Raw genomic sequence first — 8,787 nt, forward strand, 5'->3', positions numbered from 1 at the left:
CCTCGGCCACCCGATCAAGCAACACCCGCTCGCCCAACCCCGACGCCGCCAGGCGCCGTGTACCGCGCCCGTCCCTGCCCCTCGACCCCGCCCAAGCCCCTACACCGCCCGACCGCGCCAAGCCAGGCACGATGCCCTGCCTCCTGCGCTGCTGCCAGGATCGACCAGCCCCCGCCAAGCCGCTCGCGACCGAAGCCCCAAGTCCCGTGCCGTCCGTTCCTCGTCTTCGAGTAATGGAGTTTACCGCGGCCGTTTCTCTCTTCCTTCCCCATTCCTCTGCCCGTTAATTGTGATAATGGCGACATTATGGATTTGAAGGCCGTCGTTTCCTCTCTCCCCGGCGCCCCTCTCTCTTCCTCTCCATCCCCTATAAAATCTGTGTTCACGTCCCTCCATTCGCCCCCTGCTTGCTCTCTCGCGACCCACGCCCACTGTACTGCTGATCGCTGCCATTGCCGCGCATACGTCCCTGTTGCCGGCTGCTGCTCGTCGTGGTCTGAGAATTCTTGGTTGTTGCTGTGCCACGTCGTTATCTGTGCCTCTCGCTAGAGTTCCCTGCTCGGAGTACCGCGTCGTCGTTCGCCGAGTCCCTGCGCCCATACTCGTGCAACGACCTCGCCGTTGTCGAAAGTTCCAGTGACCAAAGCCTGTTCCCTGCATGCTACTCGCCGGAGCTCCATGTCGGAATTTCCCCGTCGACATCCCATGCCCCGACTACCACTCGTGCCCGCACCAGAGATCCCCTGCTGCGACGTCGAACGTCGTCGACTCCTCGCTCCACAACACCGGAAGCCTGCACCCCTGCTATTGTTGTGGACCAAGGTAGAAGACAACTTCTAATTTTTGCGAGCTACCCCTCGATGTCTATAGTTAATATCGCGTAGATCCTGTGGCGTTTATATTTTGTTTAACTGAATATTTGTAATTCAAATGAAATAGGAATAGTTTTATTAACTTCAAGAATCATGTGATGCGTAGTTTGAATTAGTGTTTGCTGCAATTTTTATATTCTTGTAATTTGATTTAAATTATGATTAATTTAGTTGCTTTGAATATAATTTTTCTAAATAAGAAATCAAAAGAAAAGTATACCACACTTTTCTTAGTTAAAAATAGTACAAAGACATTTATTTAGTTATCTTCATAATTTAGTTTTATAATCAAAGTTTTATATGATTATATGCATAAATATATTGTTATTCACACTAAGAAAGAGTAGAATTTATAATAATGTTAAAATGATTTAATTGGGCGCTCATACTTTTCTAATGAAGAAATTGATAGTTATGTTGGTAAACATAGATTTCTTTCTAAAGAATTAGATAACTTGTTTCTAATTTAAAATGACATTTTTAATAGATATCATATTTAACAAGGTTCGTTATAGATGAAGTATAGCCGTATTAAATAGAAACTTAAAAGAATATGTAGACATATGTTTTTGAATAAAAATAGAAAATAAACATATGTCCAATTAATAGAGTATTTACAATTTCTTAATTAAAGGATAACAAGGGTTATTGCTTTTATAAACTAAAATGATAGTTTATACAAATTTTCTTTCTAATGAATTAGATCATTTATTCCTACAATAGAATTAAAGATAATTAATAGATTAGTGATCCTTTATCATAATTTATTAATCAAACTTATAGTCAATTGTTCTTAACTAGATTTATGGCATGATTAATGATTTTATAGAATTTAGTCCACATTATATACAAATCACTTAGCTTTTCCTAAAGGATAAAATAAAGTAATAAGAGTTTAAGTTCTTTTATAACTTAAAATGTTACTTTATATATGGACTTCAAATATAATAATATAGGCTATGCGTTTTCTAATTAAATTAAAAGATAGTTATTTGTTCATTATCTTTTACATGAAAATCCACTTAAGGCCTATAGCCTAGTTTTTCATAAAATAAGTGTTTAATAATAATGATCTTTTCATATAAAACATATTTAGACTTATATCTTAGTTTATCATAAGTGAATGTTTAACAATGATTTATAAGATGTTCCATAATGCTTCTAAAATTAATAACGCGTTTTGTAGCCCATTAACCTTAGATATATAACTTATATCTTTTCTTAAAAGGTTAAAAAGGGTTTAATATCGTTATAACGTGTTTATCATGTTATAAACCCTTAATCTAGACGTATCGCGTATTACGTTTTATAAAAGATTAAAATTGATGAACCTAATATTTGTATATTTTAATTAAGATATTTTTAAGCTCATGTCTTGTTTTATAAAGTATAGATCACACATTTTTGAAAAGAATACCTTTTTATTATAACCCTTGCGTGCGATGTTTTTAAAAGCGAACGCTCTTTTCGTTAGGCTTTCTTTTAGCTTTACATATGGTGAATGTTGTATGTTATTGAGTGGTGTTTGTTCTTCTTGTTTGTTTGTGTGATATTCAGTGGTTGATCTAGTAGTTAAGAATCAAGATCTATTCAGATCCGTGGAAGAGCCTCAAGTTTTCTATAAGCAAGGCAAGTGGACTTCTCCCTCTGCATACTCTGTTTGATCCCAAACAATGCATTTAATAAAGTTTATTCTTTTGGATATATGCATAATTTGACGGGTTACCTATTTAGATAACCTTTCCAACCTTATTCCTTGATCAAACTTGGGAATTATACTTTACCTTTGTAGCTATGCTATTGCTACAACTTAACTTTATGCAGTCACTCCCGCTTATGATATTAATGTTCCAAAATGGTAAGTTTACATTATTGTTGTTAACCCGATGGTTAAACAAGATTATTGCATATTAATTGGAACATGGAGTGACCACCCGGGAAAACAGTGCAACCACGAGTGCTATCATGGCTCTGGCTTTGGTAATTAGCTTTATATGCTTAGTGCCTAGCAACCTTACCTGAAATATGGGCAAGAGGGGGAGCGGTAGGTGTTAGCAGCCTACGTTAACATGGGGACGTATTCTTGGCTAAGGTACCTCACCCAGGGGGCCACCACCATCGTCTTTAGAAACCTTAGCGGGTTGCTTCGTATTAAGTGTATTTTGTGAAAGCCTCATAGTGGATCCCTAGCCACTCACCTCGGAAGTGTTTACGGGTTTTGGCCGACCCAGGCTAGAGGGGATACACGGCTTGTGGGTAAAGTTGTACCACCTCTGCAGAGTGTAAAACTGATATATCAGCCGTGCTCACGGTTATGAGCAGCCTGGACTCCTCACATGATAATTGAACTTGAAGATGGAAATAAATTGAGATCCGATGATCTACCAATGGTTTGCTTAAGTGGTTTCACTTAAGTGTTTTTGAAATACTCTTGTACCTTTGCTTAATGGGAATACTTGGATTCACACTTATTAGTAAGACAGGTGTTGTTAATAAAATGTTGACCAACTAAAATGCTTATTGCTCAACCTCAGCCTCACCTTGTTAGACTTGCATTAGTTTTTCCCCCACTTGCTGAGCCCCGACCATAAGTGAGCTCACCCTTGCTTAATTTTGATCAGAAGTTTGCAGATGAAGATATGATGCTGAACTCCATGGATGCTAGTCTAGTGATACCCCCGGTCATCTTCCTGTGGATGGATGTCCATGTTACGCTGTACTTTGATGAATAAAGGTTAAGACATTATGTCTGTTCGAAGTGTAATATGTTAATACAATCGTTATTTACGCTTTTATGCATTGTTCTTTTGATATATTACACTTGTGACGTCAACATATGTGTGGAAATAGATCCTGGCACACATATGCTATGCACCCGGCTCTACCCTTTGGAAACGGGTGTGACACTTTAGTAACTAGTGAGAGAGATTTGCTTGTGTTCTTTTGAGCTCTTGCGCTTGGATTGCTTTCTTCTTTCCTGATTCTTTCTTGCGATCAAACTCACTTGTAATTGAGGCAAGAGACACCAATCTTGTGGTGGTCCTTGTAGGAACTTTGTGTTCCAAGTGATTGAGAAGAGAAAGCTCACTCGGTCCGAGGGACCGTTTGAGAGAGGGAAGGGGTTGAAAAAGACCCAGCCTTTGTGGCCTCCTCAACGGGGAGTAGGTTTGAAAGAACCGAACCTCGGTAAAACAAATCCGCGTGTCTCACTTCACTATTCGCTTGCGATTTGTTTTGCACCCTCTCTCGCGGACTCTATTATATTTCTAACGCTAACCCGGCTTGTAGTTGTGTTTATATTTGTAAATTTCAGTTTCGCCCTATTCACCCCCCCCTCTAGGTGACTTTCAAGTATATTTTTCAAAACTGTCACATCCGTGCAGCGCATGCAATGAATACCTCAAGACAAAAGTGAGATATCAGCAAGGATCAAAGGAAAGCCAAATATAGCCGGTAAAGTACAAGCCTGATTGACAGAAGCGACATGAAGACTAGCCAGGGGACGTCCATCGAACGTCCAATCAGTCGCAGATCAAATAAATTGCACCACCTAGCAAGATATGGGCAGATCATGAACTCGGTCTCAAAGACAAAATACATGCTGACCTCTAAAGAATAATATCAATGACATAATGCTGACCTCTAAAACATTCGGAAACAGAAAGGATGATTCTCAGCAAAAAGGCACGAAATGAAGACCTTCGAGTGGATTGTTTTCAAAAATCCACTCAAAGCTCGGGGGCTACACCCATTGGGTGCACCTTCGGTGCACCCAATGAATCGTCATTCCAAGTCAAGATAATGCTAACTTCTAAAGCATATGGCAAGATCAAAAACAAGGCTGCCTCCAACAAAGTGCAAGCGGAAAATAAAAATGATTTCTGATAATACTCGAAGTGAAGACCTTCGAGTGGATTATTTTCAAAAATCCACTCGAAGCTCGGGGGCTACACCCTGGTGCACCCAATGAAGTTCAAGGTCCTACAGTACGAAATGCTGACCTCCAAAGTGCGAAGTTCGAGACAGAACACCAGTTTTCGAGTGATAAAAGCAGAAGGAGACAGTAAGAAATCGTTTTACCAGATTACCCGGAAAGCATTTCCTGTCATAAACAAAGACCGCGAGCTGGACCTAGGATCTTTGGGCCGATTATTTCAAAATCAACCCAAAGATCGGGGGCTTGTGGGGGACAGATATCCCCCGGGTCCACTGGAAGGATAAAAGACCTCACGAAAGGCCCGAGGGCCCAATAATTCGTAAGGTCATCCCTTCGTGGGCCTGGGGAAGAATGACCAGTGAAGCAGATCGACACAAGGCCGGATCGGTGCGAGCCAGACGGCCCAACAACGACGAGCAAGTAACCACAACAGAGACCCGACTTTCCCGCGCTGGAGCCCCGTACAACGGAACTAAGCGAGGATGAGTCGGCAGAACTATAGGAAGATAGACTCAATCAGTTCACTATTTCTTAGGTGCGCATTGTTATCATATCCGCATGTATTGCCTCACGGTCGAATATATAAGGCCTAGGGGGCACCCCTTCAGAACGATCGATCTCACTACTCAGCCACCCACCTCAACTCTCTACGTTCCCTATACTAGAGAGTTCCCTTGTAATCCACCACATAAAGCATTCCCGCCAGGACGTAGGGTGTTACGCATCTCTAAGCAGCCCGAACCTGTACATCGTTGTTCACAGTTTCTCGTGCGCTCAGCACGAACCATCGAGCTACAGTTGGCAACATCGTCCTACTCCTAAAAACACCTTGTGAGGCAACCCCGGGTGTGCGGTCGGACCCAAAACACCGATAGTCTTAAACAAAATTTGGGGAAAATCTATAAATTGACAACATGCACAAGATAAACAATGAGAAGTGGTAAAAAAGGTGAACTAAGTGGTGCACCTTGATCCAACTTCATTATCAACTTTCTGTACAGGAGATGAATAATCTGTAAACATACAGAAATGAGTTCATGCTGATTCACTCTGCTGATTCACAGATGAAGATCAATAGGACAAAAATATTATAATGATAGAACCACCTGAGGCACCAGTATAAATAATTCTATCAAAGTTGTTTATGTGTTGATGTATGGACTTGAGTAGCATGTTCGTTGTTGAAATCCTCTCGCGAATGCTGAAAATCCTTGCTTTCAAGTGGTATTTGGTGCGTCCAATTTTTTTTACCGGATTGGAAATCTAGCCACCTGCAAGCAAGTTGGACGCTAACACATGTGGTTATGTCAAAATAATGAATTTCTTAGTTCATTATTTTAACTGTTCTATATTTGTTTAACTGCTAGAATGTTCTAGTTCACCCATTTATGTAACAACCCGTCCAATCCCTGGACCGGCGGTACTTACTCCTGGCAGCTCTCTAGGATCATATATTGTCCCCACAGACCAACACGAGTCTTTTTGTGCGCACTTTGTCCTCACTCATGCGCACCCGAGAAAACTTCCTAGAGAGCTGAGTGAGGACAAAGTGCACACAAAAGACTCGTGTTGGTCTGTGGGGAAATATATGATCCTAGAGAGCTGCCAGGAGTAAGTACCGCCGGTCCAGGGATTGGACGGGGTGTTACAAGTGGTATCAGAGCCGACCCTCGCGGTTTCACGGGCGTGTGTGGGCTAGGGGGTTCGGGTATATGGCGCATGGCGCATGTGGGCCTGGAGTGGTCACATGGCATGGCATATGATGACACTAGACATACAGACGTGGCCAAGAGGGGAGGTTCCTGGATTGGGGTTGACCGACGAGGACGTCGGTCTTCTAAGGGGAGTGGATTGTGATATCCTGGCCCCTGGGATGGGATGTCCTGGCCCAAGGCTTAATAGAATTAATAGTGTAATCATACCAACAAGGTGCATCTTCTTTTTCGGAAGCCTATCTCGAAAGAACCTCCAAGTTAAGCGTGCTTGGCTTGGAGCAATTTGGGATGGGTGACCGACCGGGATGTTTTCTCGGGTGCGCAAGTAAGTACCGCCGGTCCAGGGATTGGACGGGGTGTTACAATTTATTTGCTAACTTGCTTGAGATAATGAAGAGACTAAGAGTCTGTTTGGTGGGCTGGCTCGGGCGCCACACCGCGCCACACTCCGGCTGCCGCGAGTGTGGCGCCCAAATCGGCCGCCGCGGGTGTGGCGCGCTGCAGCGCCTGTCCAAACAAGCCTTAAAATTGCACTACATGAAAAGGTAGATTCAGGTGCAACCAAGAACAACTATGTTTATAGTAGTACTCGAATCGGATTAGGTGGAATTGGATTATTTACATTGAGCCTCTCAGACACTATATAGAGTTTACATGACTTGGGCCAAAGCCGGTACACAAGGATCCTAACACCAACTAACTCTATCCTAGTCGTGATATACTCTAACAATGTTAAGTGCAACTAAGAACAGCAGAAGTAGATTCAATCAAGATCCTCAGTCACAAGAAACAATGTATAGTTTGACAAAGCAAAGTTGAGATCAGGTCCATATGCACCTGAATAGTCGCAAGAAACAACAGATAGGTTTCAATCCCAAAGAGGCCAAGTACATTTTGGGATGTCGCCGCATTTCCACGCCATGGTGACAGAATTAGAAAAGAGTAACTCAGTTGTTAGTATGTCATCTAAATGACACTAATCTTGGTTCGAATGAACTCCACGATACAGTACTCATACTCTAGTTGTCTGCATAGAATGGTACGATGCTAGGGTGGGGAGAACCAGAAAAGCATGTACCTCCGTTGAGGTGGTCGATTGCAGCGGCGTCCCCGTCGTGGATCGGAGCGATGATGGCCGCCCGCTTGTCGTGCTCCCTCAGCGCGCCGGCCAGCATCCCCGCGATCGCAGAAACCAGCACCTCGCACCGCTCCAAACAGGGCGCGACGGCATGCTCGTCCTCCACTCCGCCGTCGCCCACGTTCTCTGGAGACCAGTGGCCATCGACGGTGGATTGGGAGGGACATCCACTCTGTCTAGTCGGCTGGTGTTCTCATCCAGAGGACGAGCGGTGTGGTGGAGAGAAACATGAGTAGGCCACTCCCCTTTTCCCCTTTTTCCACAGTGCCTTCGGGTCCCTTCTAGAAAATGTGCGTAGCTGCTATGAGCATACGACGCGTAACCAGATATTCTATCCTGATCGTTGGTAGACCATCGAATGGCTATAGAATAAAATGACGACGTGGATAGTCTCATTGTGGCCGTTTTGAACCGGCTTTAATAATAAGTAAATAACCATATATGTTGACGTAATCGTAGCTTGGCTATCATATAACCTTAATTACTTGGCAGGAATTAGGGCACTTTGAAAATAGGAAATGACATATAACGTGTACTAGTAAAGTGTTGGTACATTGCTACGGTTTCTATTTACGATTAAGTATAAAATATAAAACATAAAGACAAGTGGGTTCTATTGGCTAAATGAGTGTAAATGTTGGTTAAAGCCAACAACCATGGTTTGAATCCTCATTGTACATAATTTTAGCATTTTCATTTAAATATAGAATGCACAATGAAAGTGGAAATCATGGAATTAGGAAAAATGGTGCTTTAATATAGTAGAGACATGAACGTGATCATAGTTTGGCTTACGTATCTGGGTTGATCAAGTGAACGTTGTTTGTTTAGGCTGATTAAATCAGCAAGTACTATACTTAAATATATATTTGAGTGGGGGCCCCGACATTTTGGGGGCCCTGGGCGACCGCCCGGCTCGACCACCCCCAGATCCGGCCCTGACAACGTCGATTGATTGAGCACGTTGATGTTGTCAATTAATTGACCTTGCTACTAAAAAACATGGCACATTCACAAGTCATACGAGACAATCGTCGCAGGCATGATTGTGGGAGATCCAATGCCCTATTAGTAAACTGTTCTTTTGTGTACATCAATAGAACAGTTCTTTTACTTTCAATGCAT

At 42.7% G+C, this 8,787-nt stretch overlaps 1 long non-coding RNA gene across 1 annotated transcript; it reads right to left on the minus strand.

The window, feature by feature from the left end:
- Positions 1 to 5,733: 5,733 nt before the first annotated feature.
- LOC103647390 (uncharacterized) lies at positions 5,734 to 7,957 on the minus strand. Its single transcript, XR_562814.3, has 2 exons — positions 7,603 to 7,957; positions 5,734 to 6,080 (listed from the first exon to the last, which is right to left on the minus strand). It is a non-coding gene; the product is annotated as an uncharacterized lncRNA (long non-coding RNA).
- Positions 7,958 to 8,787: the final 830 nt, after the last annotated feature.

The sequence above is a fragment of the Zea mays genome, chromosome 2 (assembly GCF_902167145.1).
Source record: "Zea mays cultivar B73 chromosome 2, Zm-B73-REFERENCE-NAM-5.0, whole genome shotgun sequence".
Taxonomy (NCBI): domain Eukaryota; kingdom Viridiplantae; phylum Streptophyta; class Magnoliopsida; order Poales; family Poaceae; genus Zea; species Zea mays.